Source organism: Ambystoma mexicanum, chromosome 10, assembly GCF_040938575.1.
Source record: "Ambystoma mexicanum isolate Mex_15411 chromosome 10, UKY_AmexF1_1, whole genome shotgun sequence".
NCBI classification, from domain to species: Eukaryota; Metazoa; Chordata; class Amphibia; order Caudata; family Ambystomatidae; genus Ambystoma; species Ambystoma mexicanum.
Window position 1 is genome coordinate 1,239,331,057 of NC_090932.1, and position 20,418 is coordinate 1,239,351,474.

The 20,418-nt window shown below is 52.7% G+C and overlaps 2 protein-coding genes and 1 non-coding gene across 5 annotated transcripts in view; 1 reads left to right on the top strand and 2 right to left on the bottom strand.

The window, feature by feature from the left end:
• Positions 1-17,808, bottom strand: part of RNFT2 (ring finger protein, transmembrane 2) — a 594,232-nt gene extending 576,424 nt beyond the window's left edge. For both annotated transcript variants that reach the window (XM_069619214.1, XM_069619215.1), the window contains exon 1: positions 17,721-17,808. The gene's annotated coding sequence lies outside the window, so the exon portion shown is untranslated. The remainder of the gene's footprint in view (positions 1-17,720) is intronic.
• Positions 10,312-10,462, bottom strand: LOC138496172 (5.8S ribosomal RNA). The gene has a single exon (XR_011277726.1). It is a non-coding gene; the product is annotated as a 5.8S ribosomal RNA (ribosomal RNA).
• Positions 17,809-17,859: 51 nt separating the features above from the next.
• Positions 17,860-20,418, top strand: part of SPRING1 (SREBF pathway regulator in golgi 1) — a 196,725-nt gene continuing 194,166 nt past the window's right edge. Inside the window, exon 1 of one of the 2 annotated variants that reach the window (XM_069619216.1) lies at positions 17,860-17,995. The gene's annotated coding sequence lies outside the window, so the exon portion shown is untranslated. Of the gene's footprint in view, positions 17,996-18,095; positions 18,181-20,418 lie in introns of those variants that run through there. The other variant, XM_069619217.1, reaches the window with a different exon arrangement.

Here is a 20,418-nt window from a genome sequence, read left to right on the forward strand (position 1 = left end):
TCCTTTAAGTTTCAGCTTTGCAACCATACTCCTCCCCCCCAGAACCCAAAGACTTTGGTTTCCCGGAAGCTGCTCGGCTGGTCATGGGAATAACACAGCCAGACCGCTAATCGGCATAGTTTATGTTTGGAACTACGACAGTAGATTAATGAAAACATTGTTGGCTAATGCTTTCACTTTGGTTCGCCTTGCGCTGGTCCAAGGATGTCGCATCTAGCGGCACTATATGAATGCCCCTGGCCGTCCCTCTTAATCACGGCCCCAGTTCCAAAACAAAACAGAACCAGTGTCCTATTCCATTATTCCTAGCTTAAGTATTCAGGCAACCAGCCTGCTTTGAACACTGTACTTTTTTCAAAGTAAACGCTTCAGACCCCCAGGACACTCAGTCAAGAGCATCAAGGGGGCGCCAAGAGGCAGGGTCTGGGACAGGTAGTGGTAGCTTGCCTCGCGGCGGACCGCCAACTCGGTCCCAAGATCAAACTACGAGCTTTTTAACTGCAGCAACTTTAATATATGCGATTGGAGCTGGAATTACCACGGCTGCTGGCACTAGACTTGCCCTCCAATGGGTACTCGTTAAAGGATTTAAAGTGTACTCGTTCCAATTACAGTGCCTCGAAAGAGTACTGTATTGTTATTTTTCGTCACTCCCTCCCGGAGTCGGGATTGGGTAATTTGGGCGCCTGCTGCATTCATTGATATGGTAGCCGTTTCTCAGGCTCTCTCTCCAGAATCAAACCCCGATTCCCCATTACCCGTGGTCAATATGGTAGGCACAGAAAGTACCATCGAAAGTGGGGCAGACATCTGAAAGCATTGTCGCGGTCACATGGATGTGCGATTGGCCTGAGATTATCTAGAGTCACCAAAGCGGCCGGGCGAGCCCGGATTGGTCTTGGTCTGATAAATGCACGCATCCCGAGAGGTCCACGGTCATCGGCATGTATTAGCTCTAGTATTACCACAGTTATCCAAGTAACAGATGGAGCGATCAATGCAACAATAACTGATTTAATGAGCCATTTGCAGTTTCACTGTACCAGTAGTTTGTATTTACACATGCATGGCTTAATCTTTGAGACACGCATATGCTACTGGCAGGATCGGATGGACGGAGAACGGTGGCAACGGGGGAGCTGCGCGACTGCCTCAGAGCCAACCTTCGCTGTCTGCAGGACCCGAGCACCAAAGAACATCCCTAGACGTGTGCAGGTCGGGTGGACAGGTTGGTCACGCGAGCGCCGGCGGCCAGGCCTGTTCCACCATGCCACAGGGTGGGAGGGAGTGTTACGCTCACCTGGTATCCACAGGGACGCCACTCACTTGCGGGGACTCTGGTACCCTTCTCAGCCGCTTCCTGGTATTATCAGCGGGGAAGTTCTGCCTGGAAAACAGGTGGGAAATGTTCAATACTGGCCAACTGGGGTGAGAGCCTTCCAACATCCGGTATGCCCGCAGCCCCCTCCCCGGACCTTTCCTCACCTTGTTATCTGTTTTGGCGTGCTCTCCGTCCTGCCTTCTTGGCAGGGGGCGCGTTGTCCTTGTGGGGGTGAGTGATCTAGTTACTTCACTGATGCACCCCTTGAAGTCTTTCAGGAAGGTCTTATTACTGGTATACTGTAAGCCTTTCTTGCACTAATGTCTTTTCTCTCTCCTTAGATGCACGAAAGTTCACGGTGGGAGTTTGGAATCGCCGGCAGGTGATGATGGTGTTTGCGAGCGCCTTGATGCAGTAAGTAGGCGCTTGTGCGCGGTGCTAAGATGCCTTGCCTTTTCTAATAATGTCTTTTCTCTCTCCTCAGCTGCACGGGAGTTCGTGGTGGGACGTTTGTTGAATTCGGGATCACCGACGGGTGATTATGGTTACAGCGCTCAAATGCCTTGCCTTTGCTAACCTGTTTGTCCTTTGTTCCCGTAGGTTGTGGTGCTCACCAGAGCAAGAAGTTCCTAGGCGGTGCTGGCCGATGGGCAACTCGAGAGGTAAGCCGCCGGTGCAATTGTAAAAGTCTAATGTCTTGTTTTTCCTCCTTTTGCAGGTCCGACGATTCGGGAGGCTCACTGTTCCGTGGATGTTGTTTGCAGGAGCAGAGGGCAGCTAGCGGTGGAATCACAGGTAAGCTGCTGCGAATAACGATGTTTCTTTGTGTTTCAGGTGCGGTTCTTTCCTGGTTCGCAGATGCTGCTGGACACGATGAGCGTCACGCTGCAGGACTGCAGAGTAACGCAAAGCGTGTTCTCTAAATCGGGCGTGGTTTAAATAGCCTCAGGAAAAGTAGTCCAGGTAAAGTAGTCCCTAGGCTACCACACCCAAAACACTATACCGCATAGCTTGGTTCCAAGGAACCAAGCTATGTGGATACCTCCATGTTGACTGGCATCAAGTAAGGTAGTTCCCAAGCACAGTCCTTATTAAGTATGAGCCTGGCGCCAAAGGCGCCAGGACTGGCCCCAAGAGGGCCGGGGCAAAGGATGCTTCAGCTTGGTGGGGGCCCCGAGTCGGGACCCCTCCTGGTTTATGGGCCTGCCGGGGGGATTTTAAGAGGTGGGTCGTGACAGGGAGAGGCCAGGCCCAGGCACAACTTGAACCGGAAGGGGGGGTTCGCCAGCACGCTGCCACTGGTATGGCGACAGAGTGGGTCAGCAGCCAACGTGTGTTCCGAACTGCTGGAGAAACGTGCTTGGTGGAGGAGGGGCCACGTTGTGGCTTGCAAGGGGATCCCGTCTGATCTGACCACTGGGGAGTTGCCCGGCTGCTCGGCCTTCGCTCTAGAGCTGCCCACATGAGGGGGCCCTCCCCGAGGGAAGCACACCCTTGACACCTTCTCAAGGCGGGTGGAAGCAAATTGCTTGAAACAGCCGAGGTTGGCCAAGCAGTCCAAACCTAGACGGACCAAGTACACCAAATCGATCCCATGGAGTGCTCGGAAGAGCACCCCCAGCAGGCCAGTCTCTGCGGCCGGCCCGGGAAGGTGTTGTGGTTTCACTATGGAGCCCGGTTGAGCAGCGAGAACCAAGAGGAGCGCAGACAGGTGCCGCTCACCCAGTCTATAGTAATCCAGGGGAAGTTGACTAAGCTTTGTCATCTGTGTACCCAGAGTGGGACCTCTCGGCAAAAGCATTGGGCACCTTATAGACCCAAATGGAGAGAAATGTCAAACTGACGCCCATCAGGACTTCCAGAGCAGCCCAGCCAGCTGGTCCTTGCAGACATACCCCTGGCCAATAACCAGATGGACAGGCTCAGAGAGCAGCCATCTGGTAGGTCAATGCATTCCAATGGGCCTGGACAGGAAGGGCCTTTGCCCCCCCCCCGCCTGACAAAGGGCAGGGGACCAGCAGGTGCCCAAAGGCATGGGCCAGCACCAATCGTCATCCTCGAGCTCTGGCCAGGCCACCTTAGAGCCCCGCCCCCCCACGTAAGAGGTTTTTCATCCACCTTGGAGCTTATCCCTCTGGGGAGGGACAGCCGACCCACATGTGAGACATGTACCCAAGGCTGGGTGCTTGGGGGGACCAGCACCCCCCAGCCAGCCTGGAGCTTTAGCAGGGCACCTTTAGAGCTTCTCCCTCTGGAGCTCCCCGTGACTGCCACAAGGCTTGGGGGCTCTCGACCCACACGCACAAGGCTGGCACCCAAGGCCAGTGGGGGCAGCAGCCCTGGCCACTCTGGAGCTCTGGCCCGGGCTGCCTTAGAGTTTCTCCCGCCACATTAGAGCTTTACCCTCCATGGAGGGACAGGGCTCCCCACGATCACCACCGGGCTTGGGGACAGTCAACCCTGCGACTACCACTGGATTTGGGCGCTTTCACCCTGGAGCTCTGGCCGGGCCCCCCTCAGAGCTTCTCCCACCAGATTAGAGCCTTTCCTTTCCACAAACACTCTGGAATTCAGGGCCGGCCACTGCGAGCGCATTTACCCCCACGCGGAGGAAAGAGACCCGCTCAGGGCGCCCATTGACACCCGCACCTCGTCTTGGTCCTGACCACACGCGGTTGATACTTGCACGAGGACCGGGACCAACCCACGAATGCCATTGAACTGAAGCCGGTAATTGCGCCGCGGCTGCCCTGCAGGCTGCAGGGTGGCACTTCCATGCCAACCGGAGACAAATGCAGGAGTCAGCCGCGGCAAACCACAACTCGGGCCATCTTGGCATACTCCCAGGGCCAGATGGCCCGGCGGCCGTGCCTGACCCCACCGTACAGGGGAACAGGCTTAAAGTACCACCCCCGTGCTCTGGGGTGGGTGCTTAAGCTGCTTCCTCTCTTCCCCGCCCTGGGCTTAAGACACCACCTCCATGCACTCGGGCCGGGGAGACTCTTCCACGCCGACTATTAAGCTTACGGAACCTGACCAGAGACAATTGCAGGAGTCAGCCGCAACTCGTGCCATCTGGTCCGCCAGCCACAACTTGGGCCATCTGGGCCTACTACCATGCCAGTTGGCCCAGCGGCCGGCCTGGCCTGCCCCGACCCCACCGTCTAGGGCAGTGGTCTTCAAACTTTTTTGGCTCGGGCCCCCCCTGAGCCAAGTTTAGGCAGGCCGGGCCCCCCTAAAAGTGCTGGATGGACAGTATGTAGAAATCGCTATGAACTTTTGCGTGCCGTCACCGCACCCTACTCCCAGTACAGACCCTGGGCTTTCCCCCACCCTACTCCCACCACTATCCCAGTGCTGCCGCCCATCCTGCTCCCACCACAGTCCCATAACACAAACATACACACATCCATACACATTTAAATAAAAAAATAAATCGCCATAAACGTACCTTCTGCAGGGGCCGGAGCGTGGTTGCTATAATGCCCCGCTCCAGGTTGCTCTGCCCGTATGTGCGAGGAGGCGCAGGAGCACCCCCTCGCACATACATACATGCAGTGCCCCAGCCAGCATTTCCAATGAGCTATGCAAGGCTGGCGAAGCAAAACACCCACAACGTTGCATGGCTCAGTGGTCATGTGCGGCTGGGGAAATTAACTGTCAAAGGCAAACAGTGTTTCCCTTTGACAGTTCAGCTGGCCCAGGAGCACTCCCTCAGCTGGAAAAAGCAGCTGAGGGAGTGCTCAGTGTTTCACTGCGCTGGCTCCTCGGCTCCTTCATAATGGGTGAAGTGGCCAGTGGGTGGATGCCTCCTCACCCATTATGGATGAGTCGGGAGGCTTGGACTGGCCTATAGGGCAATAGGGCGATGACTGTACCGAAAATGCAAAATGCTAGTGTAGGCCAATCAAAATGGGCCACTTTTTTGGCCAATGTGGGCCAGTTTGAGGAGTTGCTTCACTATGCAGCTAGTAGTTTTGACCATTGTTGCTGAATAAATATTCTTTAAATATCACAATTTGTTTACATTTGAATAAAAAACAACCCCTTGGGTACTATTCAGTCTGTGACTAAAGGATTGAATATCCATTTGCAACTGCTGGCCATTTTTTCATTGGCACCTAAGACCGTTTTATGGTCCATGTGATCTTCCCCCTCCCATTTCCTCCAATCTAAAAAAAAAATATATATATATATTTTTTTTTTTAAACACACATTTCATGCTGGGCTCTGGCGCCCCCCCTAGGAGGCGGCCACGCCCCACTGGGGGGGCGCACCCCACAGTTTGAAGACCTCTGGTCTAGGGGCACAGGCTTTAGGTACCACCCCGCGCCCTGGGGTGGCTTGCACCCCCTCTTCCACTGCCCTGTCCGGGGGTTTAAGGCACCACCTCGAAGGCCTGGACCCAAGGCCATGTGGTCTGCAAGGCTGACCAGGAAAGGTGAGAAGAGTGCTCACCACCCAGCCCGCACACCCCCACGTGTGCGCACCTAGGATGGGTATTTTCCGGTGCGCCCCGCGGGCCCCAGGAGGAAGGATGGAGAAACTTGGCGGCGGTGCCGGAGTTGCGACAAAAGCTTGGCTCAGAGGATGACTTCCAATAGATTGCAGCGAGGTAGCTGCTCTGCTACTTACGAAACCCTGAACCAGAATCAGACTGTCTACAAATGATTTAGCATAGATTCCCCACGAACATGCGGTGCACTACAGGTGCGAGAGGTGGCCCCTTTCTGTCCACACTCAAGGCCCCGAGGCGAGCGGCTCTACACACGAGCCCAGAGGCCGGCTATCCTAAGCCAAACGATGCTCAACAGCGCTGCAGTATCACGGTCTTGGCGGGGGGGGGGGATTTCTGACTTAGAGGCGTTCAGTCATAATCCCACAGATGGTAGCTTCACCCCATTGGCTCCTCAGCCAAGCACGCACACCAAATGTCTGAAACTGAGCAGGATTACTATTGCAACAACACATCATCAGTAGGGTAAAACGAACCTGTCTCACAATGGTCTAAATCCATCCCACGTTCCCTATTAGTGGGTGAACAATCCAATGCTTGGTGGATTCTGTTTCACAATGATAAGAAGAGTCGACATCGAAGGATCAAAAAGCGACGTCGCTATGAAAGCTTGGCTACAACAAGCCAGTTATCCCTGTGGTAACTTTTCTGACACCTCCTGCTTGAAACCCAAAAAGTCAGCACGATCGTGAAGCCCTGCTTTCACGGTCTATATTCAGACTGAAAAATCGAGATCAAGCTAGCTTTTGCCCTTCTGCTCCGCGGGAGGTTTCTGTCCTTCCCGAGTTCACCCTATGACACCTGCGTTATCCTTTGACAGGTGTACCACCCCAGTCAAACTCCACACCTGCCACTGTCCCCGGAGCGGGTCATGCCCAGCAGGTGCCGGGCGCTTGGAGCCAGAAGCGAGAGCCCCACAGGAAGGGCCCGGCTCGCATCCAGAGGCAGAGCTGCCCCCTGGGGGGAAAAGATGCCTCATCCAGCCATGGCACGCACCCAGCCCTGCTTCGCGCCCCAGCCAATCCTTATCCCAAAGTTACGGATCTAACTTGCCGACTTCTCGTACCTACATTGTTCTGACATGCCAGAGACCTGCTGCGGATATGGGTATGTCACGCCGCGCGCTCGCTCGCGGGCGCCACTTACCTGTCCTGGGGTTCCTGGCCCACGGCCGCAGCGGTCTCCTCCTTCGTGGAGACTGTACCCGCGGTGGCGTCTCTCCTCACGCCGACCCGCGGTTCGGATGGGCGCCGTGGACGCCGCCATCTTGCGAGGATCTGCGCATGCGCGGATCGTCAGTGTTTCGACGTCCCGCGCATTCGCAGTGTCGGAACATGCGTTCCAAGCCTCGCTTTGACCCCGGGCCATAAAAGAGCACCGCATACACAGGGACAACGCGTCTCAACGCGGTTGTTACTGTGTATGCGCTGCTGGAGTCCTGGCGCTTGTTGTTCAGCCCTCCAGTTTCCTGTTCTAACCTTTTCTGCCTAGTCCTGCCTCATTTCCTTATTCCAGTCTTGCTCCCTGGTCCTCCTACTCTTTCTGCTCCTTATTTCTGATACCTTGCCCCTGGTTTAGGGTAGAGTAGGTTCTGTCTGGGTTCCTAGTTGTAGTAGGGACCCTCCTGTCAGTTCTGCCCTTCTTGCAGTTTGCCTTCCTTTGTCTGTCTTGTGCCCTGCCGGTACCTGTGCCTTACTGCCTTTTGGAAGTTCCTGAGTTCAGTCCTGTTATCATCGGTGATTTCATCAAGCCTTCTCAGCCAGTGGAAACACTGTCCCGACGTCACGCAAATTCTGAGAAGTGCCACCCGTGGCGTTGGGAGTTGGTTCAGTGCCGTCCTGTGTTATATCGCCAGGAGGGGATTGGGCTAATTCCTCGCGTTACCCATTCATCGGCCATCATACATCGACATACTGGCAACCTCAACTCCACGGTCTACAGGAAGCAGAGGTAACTCACGATCTCGTGAAGATTCGTTTAACAGGGTATGGCCTGGCGTGAGATTAACAACATCTCACCCAGATTTTCAAGGACCAGCCAGAGCTCACCGGATGCTGCCAGAACCGTGACGCTTTCCAAGGCTCGGGCCCCTAACTCGGGGCAAACCCATTCCAGGGTGCCCTGCCATTCACAAAGAAAATAACTCTCCCTGCGGCTGCCGCCGGCTTCTAGGGGATTATTTGCGTTACCGCACTGGATGCCGCAGGGGCGCCCGTCCCTGCCACTCTGGGTTCGGGGATCTGAACCCGACTCCCTTTCGATCGGCTCAGGGCAACGGAGGCCATAGCCCATCCCTTCCGAACGGCGCTCGCCCATCTCTTAGGACTGACTGACCCATGTTAAACTTCTGTTCACATGGAACCATTCTCCACTTCAGCCTTCAAAGTTCTCGTTTAATATTTGCTACTACAACCAAGATCTGCACCTGCGGCGGCTCCACCCGGGCCCTCGCCACGAGCTTCTGTGCGTACCGCAGCAGCCCTCCTACTCGCCTAACTAAGCCCCCGCGGCTCTCAGCGCCGGTATGGGCCTGACGCTCCAGTGCCATCCATTTTCAGGGATAGTTGATTCAGCAGGTGAGTTGTTACACACTCCTTAGTGGATTCCGACTTCCATGGCCACCATCCAGCTGTCTACATCAACCATCAACGTTTCTGGGGTCTGATGAGCATCTACATCACGCGCCTTAACCCGGGGGTGCGGTTCATCCCGCAGCGCCAGTTCTGCTTACCAATAGTTGCCCACTGAGCGCTTTCATACAATACCCGGCTCCACGCCAGCGAGCCCGGTTTCATGCCCATTTAAAGTTTGAGAGTAGGTTGAGATAATTTTAGCCCCAAGACCTCTAATCATTCGCTTTGCTAGATAAAACTGGGGTTTCTGTGCGCCAGCTATCCTGAGGGAAACTTCGGAGAGAACCAGCTACTATATAGTTCAATCAGTCTTTTGCCCCTATATCCAGGTCGGATGATCGACTTACACATCAGGACCGCTACGGACCTCCACCAGGCTGAGTTCACCATCTTTCGGGTCCTATCACACACGCTCATGCATCATCTCTCTGACAGAGCGGGCGAGACAGGACGGTGGAGGGCCCACCGCGACAGGATGCCACTGCAATCGGCGAGCACTGGACCTCAACATCATTACATCACATGGTTTAATTCGGCCCTCTAACTCCGGTGCATGTTATACTCCTTGGTCAGTGTTTCCAGACAGGTCGGGTGGTTAACCGTCATCACCTCAGACCCCTGGTGCCCTTTGTGGGCCTCCCTGCCCGGCAGCATGATGTGGTCGGGGCGTATTGAGAGCAGTCCACCAGTCGCTTTGGGAGCCCCATCTCCTGTCGCCACTCTAGCGACCCCCAAGAGGGGCCAGGATGGTTGCCGGATAAGGGCGCAGTGGTGGTCTATCTCCCTCAGCCCCATGGACACAGAAAATCTTCTGTCAGGGGGCTGTAACACTCTCTGCTGCAGCGAAGAGCCCCCTGCCCCCTGGGGCCTTCCCAGCCGGTCGTGGTGCACCACTACAGAGGAAATGCATGCTGGTGGGGCTGGATATACCCGGGCCGCAGACCCGCAAGGGCCCCCACCATTCCAGGTGACCAACCCAACTGCTGTGTTGAATCCTGTGGGCAGACTGCACAGACCCCACCAGTTTACCTCTCAATCGTTTCATGCCCTCTTGAACTCGAGTTTACCACAAGCTTTGGGCTGCATTCCCAAGCAACCTGACTCCAAGAAGACCTGATCCTGGTGTGCAAGAGGCCGCTATCGGCCTAACACCACCTGCGTGGTGAGACTCGATCAGAAGGACTTGAGCCCCCTGAGCGATGCCGTGGAGTCGGTATTCTGTACGCCACATTTCCCACACCTGCCACTGAATGGGGATTCGGCGCTGAGCTCTTCCCTTTTTACTGCCCGTTACTGAGGGATTTGTTTCTTTTCCTCTGCTTAAATTCAGCAGGTCGCCACGTCTGATCTAAGGCTGTGGTCGGGGAGCACAAACTCAGGGCAGCTGGCCTCGGGCCCATACGGAGGGGGTTGCCCCAGCCCTGTGCCTCTGGCTGGCGCAGGCAAGTGTGCTCTGTCCCAATCTGCGACCGAAGCCCACATGGTCATGAGGTCCACACTCCATGGTCATCCTGCGCTGGCAGCCGGGGGACACCAAAGACAGCCACACACAGCATGCCCAGGTGCCCCGGGGTAGGGTGAAGGTGCCCCAGGCTTTTTTAAAACCTGCTGCCGCCGCCACCACAACCAGGGCGCGCCAGCCACCCGGCCCTCCCGAAACCAGCATGAGGCGGGGAAACTGGGGAGGCCAGAACACATCGGCGATGAGCTGGCGCGCCAGTTCCAAGGATCCAGCGACGGTGCTGATCCGGGTCGGACCTTAGGGGATGAATGGAATGGGGTCCCTGCGACAGCCCCAGCTACGCCCCTGGGAGGGAACCCCAGGGCAACTGATGTACAAGCGACCCTCAGACAGGCGTAGCCCCAGGAAAAACCCAGGGCCACATGGTGCGTTCGAAGTGTTGATCAATGTGTCCTGCAACTCACACTAATTCTCGCAGCTAGCTGCGTTCTTCATCGATGCACGAGTCGAGTGATCCACCGAAAAGAGTCACAGGCAACTTTTTGTTCCAGACGTCGACCTGACCCTACCGGTGCAGGAGTGGTCGGGGGAGGCAGCGCCGCCTGTGGCGGGACAGCCCAGCACCCTGTCTAGCTCGGCCGCAATCATTGTGGTTTAAAAAAATAAAAATCCAGGTGCTCAGCCTGGGAAGCCTGACCACCACTTGCAGCAGCACAGCACTTCCCAGGGGGATGGAGGTAGGCCGCTGCGCCACCTGCCCACCAGGCTCGATCCACTCATCCTTCCCCGACCCCTACCGCTTCCCTTTTGGGGGGGGCTGGGAGACAGACAGCGAGGCAGGCCAGACACAGCACAGACAGGGGGTCAGGTGGAACCGCTAGAGTCTTCAAACCCCAGCCCAGCCACATGGGGCCCAGCTCCAGGTACCTGGGCAAGAGGGAAGGGCCCCCACTGTGCCAGCGGCCCTGGCCATGTGGGCGGCTGGAACCTTGGCGCCCATCGTTGAGTAAGCCAGCTGCACCATGGCTCAGGGCTCATGCCTGGCGTGCCGGGCCGCTGTCTGCCTGGGGCGGCGCCCCTCGAGAGCAGTCAGGTTTCCCTCGACTCCCGGCTGCCCCCACTCGGGGCTTCCCTGTTGACCGGGGTGTGTCCACCAATGCCCACCCGCTGGCAAGTCAGAGAGAGGAGTGCGCACCCCCCGGCCAGCGCAGAGGCGGGCTCAGTGAGGAGAGGGGGCTGCGCAGGGCTCCCTTTCCGGTGCGTGGTTGGGGACATCCCCAGGAGGTTAACCCAACCCTGCCATGCATCCCCGGCCATCTGCTGGGACGCGGACCCCTTTCCGGTGGAAGGGAATCCCTGGCTCCTGGTTGACCACACGCTCCGGACCGCTCTGCGAGAGGTGCCCCGGGCTGTGGGTGTGCACGTCTGGGATGCAACCGAGGTCGGGCCCACGGCTCTCCCTCCCGCTGCTCCGCTGTTAATGATCCTTCATGCCCCCACCCACAAGCAGATACCATTCACACTCAAATAGCCCATTTCGCCTTCAAAACACACATTCCAGATTCAAATGCCACCTCCCTCCTGACCCACATGCCACCATCCCTCCATCCGAACCCCCACAAAGACACCAACATGCGTCCCTCCATACCTACACCAAGATGCTCCACCCCTCAGAGCCTAACCCATATGCTTCACCTCTACCTCCAGACTCACACTCAGATGGCGCATTCACCCTCTCTCTATACCCACACCCGATTACCCCATCCCTTCGACAAACACATGCTCCCACCACTCCAATAAACCAACATCCTTCTCTCCAGACAAACATACCCCATCCCTCCATTCACACCCAGATGCCCCCTTCCTTCCCACCAGAGTGCTCCAGCCGACCCACATGCTCCACCATTCCCTGACATGACCCCATCATATGCCCTGTCCCTCCATTCCAGATCAACAATGCCCCCTCCGATCCAGACTCCAAGATGCCCAATCCCTTCCTCAAGACCCATACCATGATGGCCCATGCTTCCTCCACACAGAAAGATGCCCCTATCCGTCCTCTGACCAATGAACCACAATCCCTCCCTCCAGACTCACACCAATGTGCCCCATCCCTCCCGATGCACACCAATGTGTCCTATGCTTCCCTTCATACACACAGCAATGTCCCCATCCCTCCCTCCAGACCCACACCCATGTGCACCATCCTTTCCTCTCAGAACCACACCAAGATGGGCCATCCCTTCCTCTAGACAATGGGTGCACAACATACGGCCCGCGGGCCAGTTGTGGTCCGCCATGCTGTTTTGTCCGGCCCGCCAGCAACAAACGCTTTCCTAATGGAGGGCGGCCCGCAAGCAGCATCGGCCGCCCTCCATTAGGAAAAGTCTTTGTTATCTTCCGGGCCGGACAAAACACTGGCCCTCATTGGCTCAAGGCACACGAACCACGTAGCTCCTACTAGCCACGTACTGCGTGTGTGCTGCACCAATGGAGGGCCAGCACTACGGCTGGCGTGGCCAGCACTACGGCTGGCGTGGCCAGTAAAGCTTGATGCCGGAAGGCATTTCAGCCTTCGCCACGCCAGCCATAGTAAAAGACCTCGCCAGCGTTCCAGCTAGCCTGCCTTCCAGCATGTCGTCCGGTAAGTACAGATTTATTTTGGGAGGGGGGATGTTTGTTTTTGTGTGTGTCGGGTCTTTGTGCTGCTTGTATGTTGAGATGCGGGTGTGGGGTGTGTGTCGGGTTTGCCTGAATACGTTTGTGTGCAAGTTCAGTGTATGTTGCGATGCAGGGGTGGGGTGTGTGTCGGGTCTGCCTGAATGTGTTTGTGTGCAAGTGCAGTGTATGTTGAGATGCTGGGGGCAGGGGGTGGCGTCGGGTCTGCCTGAAAGTTTGTTGTTGTGTGCATGTTCAGTGTGTGCACGTTCAGTGTATGGTGAGATGCGGGGGTGGGGGGTCCGGGTCTGTATGGGTGCATGCTTGTGAGTTTGTTTGGTGAGTTGGGGGGGGGGTTCAGGTCTGTATGGATGCATGGTGTATGCTTGTGAGCTGAGTTGGGGTGGGGGGTTCGGGTCTGTATGGGTGTATGCTTGTGGGTTTGTGTGCTGAGTTGGGTGGATCAGGTTTGTATGGGTGCATGGTGTATGCTTGTGTGCCGAGTTGGGGGGTGGGAGTTCGGGTCTGTATGGTTGCATAGTGTATTGGTGTATGCTTGTGGGTTTGTGTGCGGAGTTGGGGGTGGGGGTTCGGGTCTGTATGGGTGCATAGTGTATTGGTGTATGCTTGTGAGCTGAGTTGGGGGGTGGGGGTTCGGGTCTGTATGGGTGCATATTGTATTGGTGTATGCTTGTGAGTTTGTGTGCTGAGTTAGTGGTGGGGGTTCGGGTCTATATGGGTGCATGGTGTATGCTTGCGAGTGTGTGCTGAGTTGGGGGCGGGGGGGTTCGGGTCTGTATGGGTGCATGGTGTATGCTTGTGTGCTGAGTTGGGGGTGGGGGTTCGGGTCTGGGTCTGTATGGGTGCATGGTGTATACTTGTTAGTTTGTATGCAGGGGTTGAGGTCTGTGTGAGTATGTATGCATGGTGCATGCTTGGTGGCATGGGGCATAGTGTTTGGTTGGGGGGTGGGGACCATGGAGCATAGTGTTTGGTTGAGGGGTGGGTGTCTTGGGGCATAGTGTTTGCTTGAGGTGTGGGTGTCTTGGGGGGATATGCAATAACTAAATAGAAATAAATGATAACAATGGAAAATGTGTAGCACAAAATTTAAGTTTGAAATACAAATAAAAATCATTACACCTCAAAAACGTATTCTTTCTCCATGTGTTTAATAAAAATTGGGGGTTGAAAAAGCCTCCTGCCATGCCACGCCCCACTGCGCCTACCGCCCCACCCACATTTACTTTTCAGCCCACTATACCCATCATGTAAGGTACTTCAGGCCCTCTGTCAAAATCAGTTGTGCACCCCTGCTCTAGACCAATACCATAATGCCCCATCCTCCCTCCACATAGCAAGATGCCCCTTCCCCTTGCATCAGATGCCAATGTGCCGATCCTGAATCACATGCAGATAGCCCAAGCCAACCCCCTCTAAAACCACCCATCCTAGTATGCTCCCATCCGCCCAGACCCACACCAATATGCCCCATCCCCTCCTTCCAGACCCACACCAATATGTCCCCATCCCTCCCATCAAACCCACACCAATGTGCCCCCACCACCTCCCTCCAGAGCCACAACAAGATGCCCCGTCCCACTTCCCAACCCACACCTAGATGACCCATGCCACCGTCCAGACCCACTGTGCCCCATCTCTCCCTCCAGAAACACACCCATGTGCACGATCCCTCCGCCCAGATCCACACCAATGTGCCACCACCACCTCCCTTCAGAGCCACACCAATGTGCCCCCACCAACCCCCTCCAGAGCCACACCAAGATGCCCCGTCCAACTTCCCAACCCACACCTAGATGACCCATGCCACCCTCCAGACCCACTGTGCCCCATCTCTCCCTCCAGAAACACACCCATGTGCACCATCCCTCTGCCCAGATCCACACCAATGTGCCCCCACCACCTCCCTCCAGAGCCACACCAAGATGCCCTGTCCCACTTCCCAACCCACACCCAGATGACCCATGCCACCCTCCAGACATACTGTGCTCCATCTCTCCCTCCAGAAACACAACCATGTCCTCCATCCCTCCCCAGTCCCACACCAATGTACCCCAACCCTCACCCCAAACCCACACCACTGTCCCTAGCCCTCCCCCAGACCCACACCACTATGTCCTATCCCTCCCTCCAGACCCACACCAATGTGCCCCCTTTCTCTAGATCCACACAAATGTGCCCCATCCCGACAGACCCACACCAGCATGCCCCTATCCAACCATTCAGACCCCACCAAGATGCCCAATCCCTCCCTCTAGTATTGACCAATACCATAATGCCCCATCCTCCCTCCAAATAGCAAAATGCCCCTTCCCCCTTGCAACAGATGCCTGTGTGCCAATCCCGAATCACTCGCAGATAGAACCACCCATCCGAATAATCACACCCTCATGAAACATTAAATCACTCCATTAGCCCCCGTTGATTAGTTAAACAACATCATACACTGTCTCCCTGTTCCTTTTCTTAGCCCTCCATACCTTTCATGTTGAATAGATGAGCATGATTTTTAAAGTAAATAATTTCCCGCTCCCCTATCGAAATTGGGTGTCTTGCAGGAACGTTCACGGCATCTGGAAGAAAATGCAAATTGTATTTACAGCCAGCCAAGAGCACACAGGTTGCTGCTGTTCCTGCAACCTGGCAGCCAGAGCCTTGCCGCTCAGGGTCTCGTAGAAACGCTACCGGTACCCCAAGGAAAATGCCCAGCCCATTCGCTGCAAGCCAAAGCCTGGCAGGGTCCGGTTGCACATGCACCGGCAGTCAGAGCGTTCAGAATTCCCGCTCAGCCCCAGCCCGCTCACTGAACGTGCTCCAAAACCACTTCACTGCTCCGGAAATCACACGGATGACATCAGAGGTCACATGAAGAAGAGGGGGTGGGCCGTTGCTATGGTCCTTTTCTCGGATGGGAACTAGTCGCTACCGTTTAGCCTTCTCTTCCACACTTTGTTAATGTTAAAGGATATTTGTACCGTGCACTATCACAACCGTAGTGGTCCCCTGGCGCTCTGAAGAGGGAGGGGGTGTGAGTTAGTGGGAATAAGCTGGAAAAGTGCAAGAGAGCAGTGATTTGCTTTTGGCAGCCTCAGCCCGGTGGGTCCATCGGCTGGGCTTGGGGTGTTTTACGGTCGGTAGTCGTTGCGTGCTGTTGTGGAAGTCTATGTGCGGTTTGTTTTGTTGTTGCAGTGTAGTGAAGTTTGTGCGGATGGCTGCGTTTTAGGTTTGTGGTTGTGTTTGGTTAGAGTTTGAGAGGTGTATGCAGAGGGATGAAATTGTTAGTGGATTGGTTAGTTGGCCTTTCTGTCCTTGAAATTATGTCTAGGTGTGATGCTTGCTATCATTCACTATTCCATCCGAGTGTGTGGTGCTTGCTAATTTCAAAATTCTGTCTAGATGTGAGGAAGACTAGTGATCATGATTCCATTTGGTTGTTGCACTTATCATTCACAGTTTCATCTTAGTGTGGCGCATGCTAACATTCACATTTCTATCTAGATGCGACGCAGGCTAAAATTGAGAATTCCATCTAAGTGTGGTACATGCTAACATTCATAATCCTCTCTAGATGTGACGCAAGCTAAAATTGAGAATTCCATCTAAGTGTGGTACATGCTAACATTAATAATCCTGTCTAGATGCGAAGCAGACTAAAGTCAAGAATTCCATCTAAGTGTGGTACATGCTAACATTCATAATCCTGTATAGATGTGATGCTGACTAAAGTCAAGAATTCCATCCAAGTGTGGTACATGCGAACATTCACAATCCTGTCTAGATGTGATGCAGACTAAAGTCAAGAATTCCGTCCAACTATGGTAAATGCTAACATTCATATCGAGAAATCCATCTAAGTGTGGTACATGCTAACATTCATAATCCTGTCTAGGTGTGACGCAGACTAAGGTTAAGAATTCCACCTTAGTGTGGTACATGCTAACATTCATATCGAGAAATACATCTAAGTGTGGAACATGCTAACATTCATATAAGCACTGTGCGTGTCCTTCAGTGAAGTCCTGTGCCACGTTGCAAAGGGGCAGGGGTCAAGTCCTAAAAATTAGAGTGGAGGTACTCAACAAATGCACTGGGATGTGACGTGCCAGAAATTAGCATATCAAGGTGAAATATGCACATTAAATTGGCTTTGTATATCCACGCAAATTGCACAAGATGAATTTGCCTTTCATAAACACAACACACATACAAAACCAAGAGAGGATATTTTCTTCGAATAGTGTTTTTGAAAACCGTAAAAGATGTGCATGTTTTAAACTTCAAGAGCCAATACAAATGTTTTCCTTAGAACTTGCAGTACCAAAATGGGACATTTCAACTTCATTTGTTATTTTTCATCAGGTTATATTGTGCAGTAGGGAAGTGTCTGGCCTGCACCCCTGACGGCTGCGGTTCGGTCGGCTTTAATTCATAAATTCAAAGAGGACATTCAATGTTTCTCATTTTAGATGGGGAGGACTGAGTCCACCCTCTGAAAAAAGTGGGTGGACTCTGTCCATCCGCGTGTACCCTTGACTTCAGCCCTGCAAAGGGGTAAATGAAAACCCCCTCCCCGGGGAATGCCAAATAAATAACTGAACAGTTATGCTAGAAATTCGTACCCAAATGGGTCTGTCTGCATAAGACACATATCCCCATCTGCTGCACATACCAAATCCTCCAATCACTTCCTCCCCCTCCAACGGGGAGGACAACTGTTCGCCGTTACTGTGGAAGTCCCATTGGGAAAGGAGAAACGCACTGTGCCCATCCCCACTCCATAAAACACAAGTCGCACATCTGCATGAGAAAACCCCAAAACGAACTGAATCCACCTGTACTTTAAGTAAATCTCAACCAATGAACATTACAACCCCCCCCCCAAAAAATACACAATACCCCTTCCCGAATATTGCCTCACCCCTGTGATGCACGCTGCATATCCCCAAAATACACTGAAATAACGGAAAAAACCGGAATCCGCCTGTAGTTTGAATAAATCTCATCCTTGATGCACATTATAAATCATCAAAATACACAGAAATACTCCCTTCTCAATATTGCCGCTCTGCATTAAAGTAACAATCAGCAAGAGAAAACGTTAAGACGTACCAGAAACCAAATAACAATACGAAATGTGCTTTGCAAAGGAGGAATCACTCTCGCAATGCCTTGCCTTCCAGCTGGTGCAAAAATGATGATGACGTGAACGCTGAATCACACGTGATGCAGTGCAGCCCACGTGATGAAGCGGACGCTGAAACCCACGTGATGCAGAGCAGCCCAAGTGATGAAGTGGGGCGTTCCTTGTTATGGTCTGTTTCTCGAATGGGAACTAGGCACTACCCTTCACGAAACGCTCATGTCCAGTTTCCAGCTAGCATCAGGTGAGTGCATGCGATCCAGCTCTTGTAGTGAATTTTATATGCATTTCTTTTAGCATCCATCAACTTAGACATTCTCACCCCTTTGTTGTTATATTGATAAGTGGAGTCCTTTTGCAACCTCTAGGAATGCACGTTGAAGCTGTAATTCCTTGTGCTGCACTTATCACTTGCTTAAATTAAATGTTGTGAGTACGTTATTTTCTCAACATCTGGTTTTGAAATTACACGGGGCAGTCTGTTGTTGGCATAGGCACAGTAGCTGCTCCGAAGCTTATTTACGGTACGGTTCAGGCTCTGCAATGCTAGCAGACGCAGTAACTGCTGTGCAGCTACTCCACACACCCTGCTCTGGTGTAAGTGACTTTCACAAAGTGTTTGTTTAGGGGTGATGGAGTTCTCTCTGTGAATTGTTTGCCAGTTCTTGTTGCTCAAACGTATATCTGTCATTAACAATAATTTCAGTGTGTTTCTTTATACAATATAAATGCAAGGTGGCCCATGGGGAAGCCACTGCGTATATTCCAACCAGGCAAATCTACCTGGTTTGTGAATGATCGGTGTACTTCCCAATTCAATGTGGGTGAATTATACCGATCCAATATCATGTTGATGGTAGAGCATCCTCGTATAGGTAGTGTGCTATCCTATTACTCCTTACGGGCATCGGTGCATATAATTAACCAAGTGATAATGGTCATGCTGCCTGTATTTTGACCTAACACTATAATGTGACTACTATGTATTCTCACAATTTTCTGCTCTCTGAGTATCAGAGGCCATTGGTTGGGGGTACATAATAGGGCAGTACTAGTATTCTTTTACGCATTGTTCACGAGTCAAACAAGTTCAGTCTATTTCTAATCACAATAGCAATGGGTCGCATATCAAAGATCATGCAATGGCTCCGCCGCGTGTATTGGGACCAACCAAGTATACATATTTTGATGACAATTTAGAATATTTCTGGCATCGATTGGGGTGAGGGGGTGCATTACACTAAAATACCATACTGTTGCTCACAGGCACGATGGTGGTGCAGCAATCTCATAGTCTTCTGTTAGTATTATTGCCTTAGAGGCCTTGCAAGTTCTTAATTTTTAAAAAAAGAAACCTAGACCTGCGAGTTCCTTAGTTTACATAATCCACATAAGAGAAATGCACTTGGTCCAAGGTGACTGGTGACAAAATATTTACCACTGCTTTTTATAAAATGGTGCATGTCGCCATAAGCACACTACCCATTTGGTACAATGCTTTCAAGCATGCGCAGCGTTTGCAAGAAATGGAAAATAGGTTTCTAACATCCCCAAACTCGCCAGAAAGGTGGAGTATCATGCAAATGGTACAAAAACTACTTGCCAATGCTAGTGGGCTAGTAGATTTTGCGAGCCCTGCTAGCAGGCAATATGTGTGTTTTTAGCTGTTTTTGGTGTGCCAAACAGAGTTTATTGTAGGATGAATAAAATCCAGCTTATGTTAAAGCCTTTTTCAACTTCTGGAACTCGTGGTGTTCAAGCAACGCAGATCTCGTCCAACTCCTCTGGATAATGGGGGTACTGTCTGGATCACAAACCAGATTAAGTTGTTCTCTTTTATGCCTGAAAATACTCTACCATGGCTTTCTCAGGGACTTGATTTTTCAAGCATGATCTGTGCTCGCAGATCCTCTGGTGTATTTCCCTTTTTTTTCTTCTTTTCTTCGATGTATAGAAGGGCTGCACATACATATGACATATATACGGCCCATGTGGTTTTACATTTAGTGTAATCTTTGTATTCCCAGGTGAGGTCATACAAGTCCACACTCTTATATTTCTTGTTTGGGGGTACACTGAGCAGCTGCCACTTTTATTGTGACCTACAATTGATGGTAGGCCACCAGAACTGTAGATTCTGGACATTTTTGCTCACAACTATGGACAAGCATTTGTTTACGATTCTGAGGCTTTTTGAATACAAACCGTGGTTGGGTGGAGCAAAATCGGGGCTATGTATGATGTTCCAATTTTAAGAATGACTTCTTTTAGTGCATTACTGATTGGGCTGTAAGTGGAGATACATGTAATGCGTTCTTCTTGTACTCGATGTCGTACTGTCAGACAGGATTCTCTTGTTACATGCCTCCCTCTTTTTCTTGCTGATCTTCTCTTTGTGCAGTGTTAGCCTCGCTCATTTCTTTTCCCAAATTCCTGCATGTTTTCCCAATTCCTGCATGTTTAACAAATTCCCCTGTCTGGGAACAGTTTCTTCTTATTCGAAGAAATTGTCCATATGGGAGGAAGCTTGTAGTGTAGTAAGGTGTCTGTTGGTTTTCGGAAAAAAGTTGTCTTAATTGTCCACTGATTAGTTTTCATGACCAATAGGCCTAGGAAAGGAACTGTGTGGAGGTTGTACGTCATCGTGAATTTCAAGAACGGGTCCAA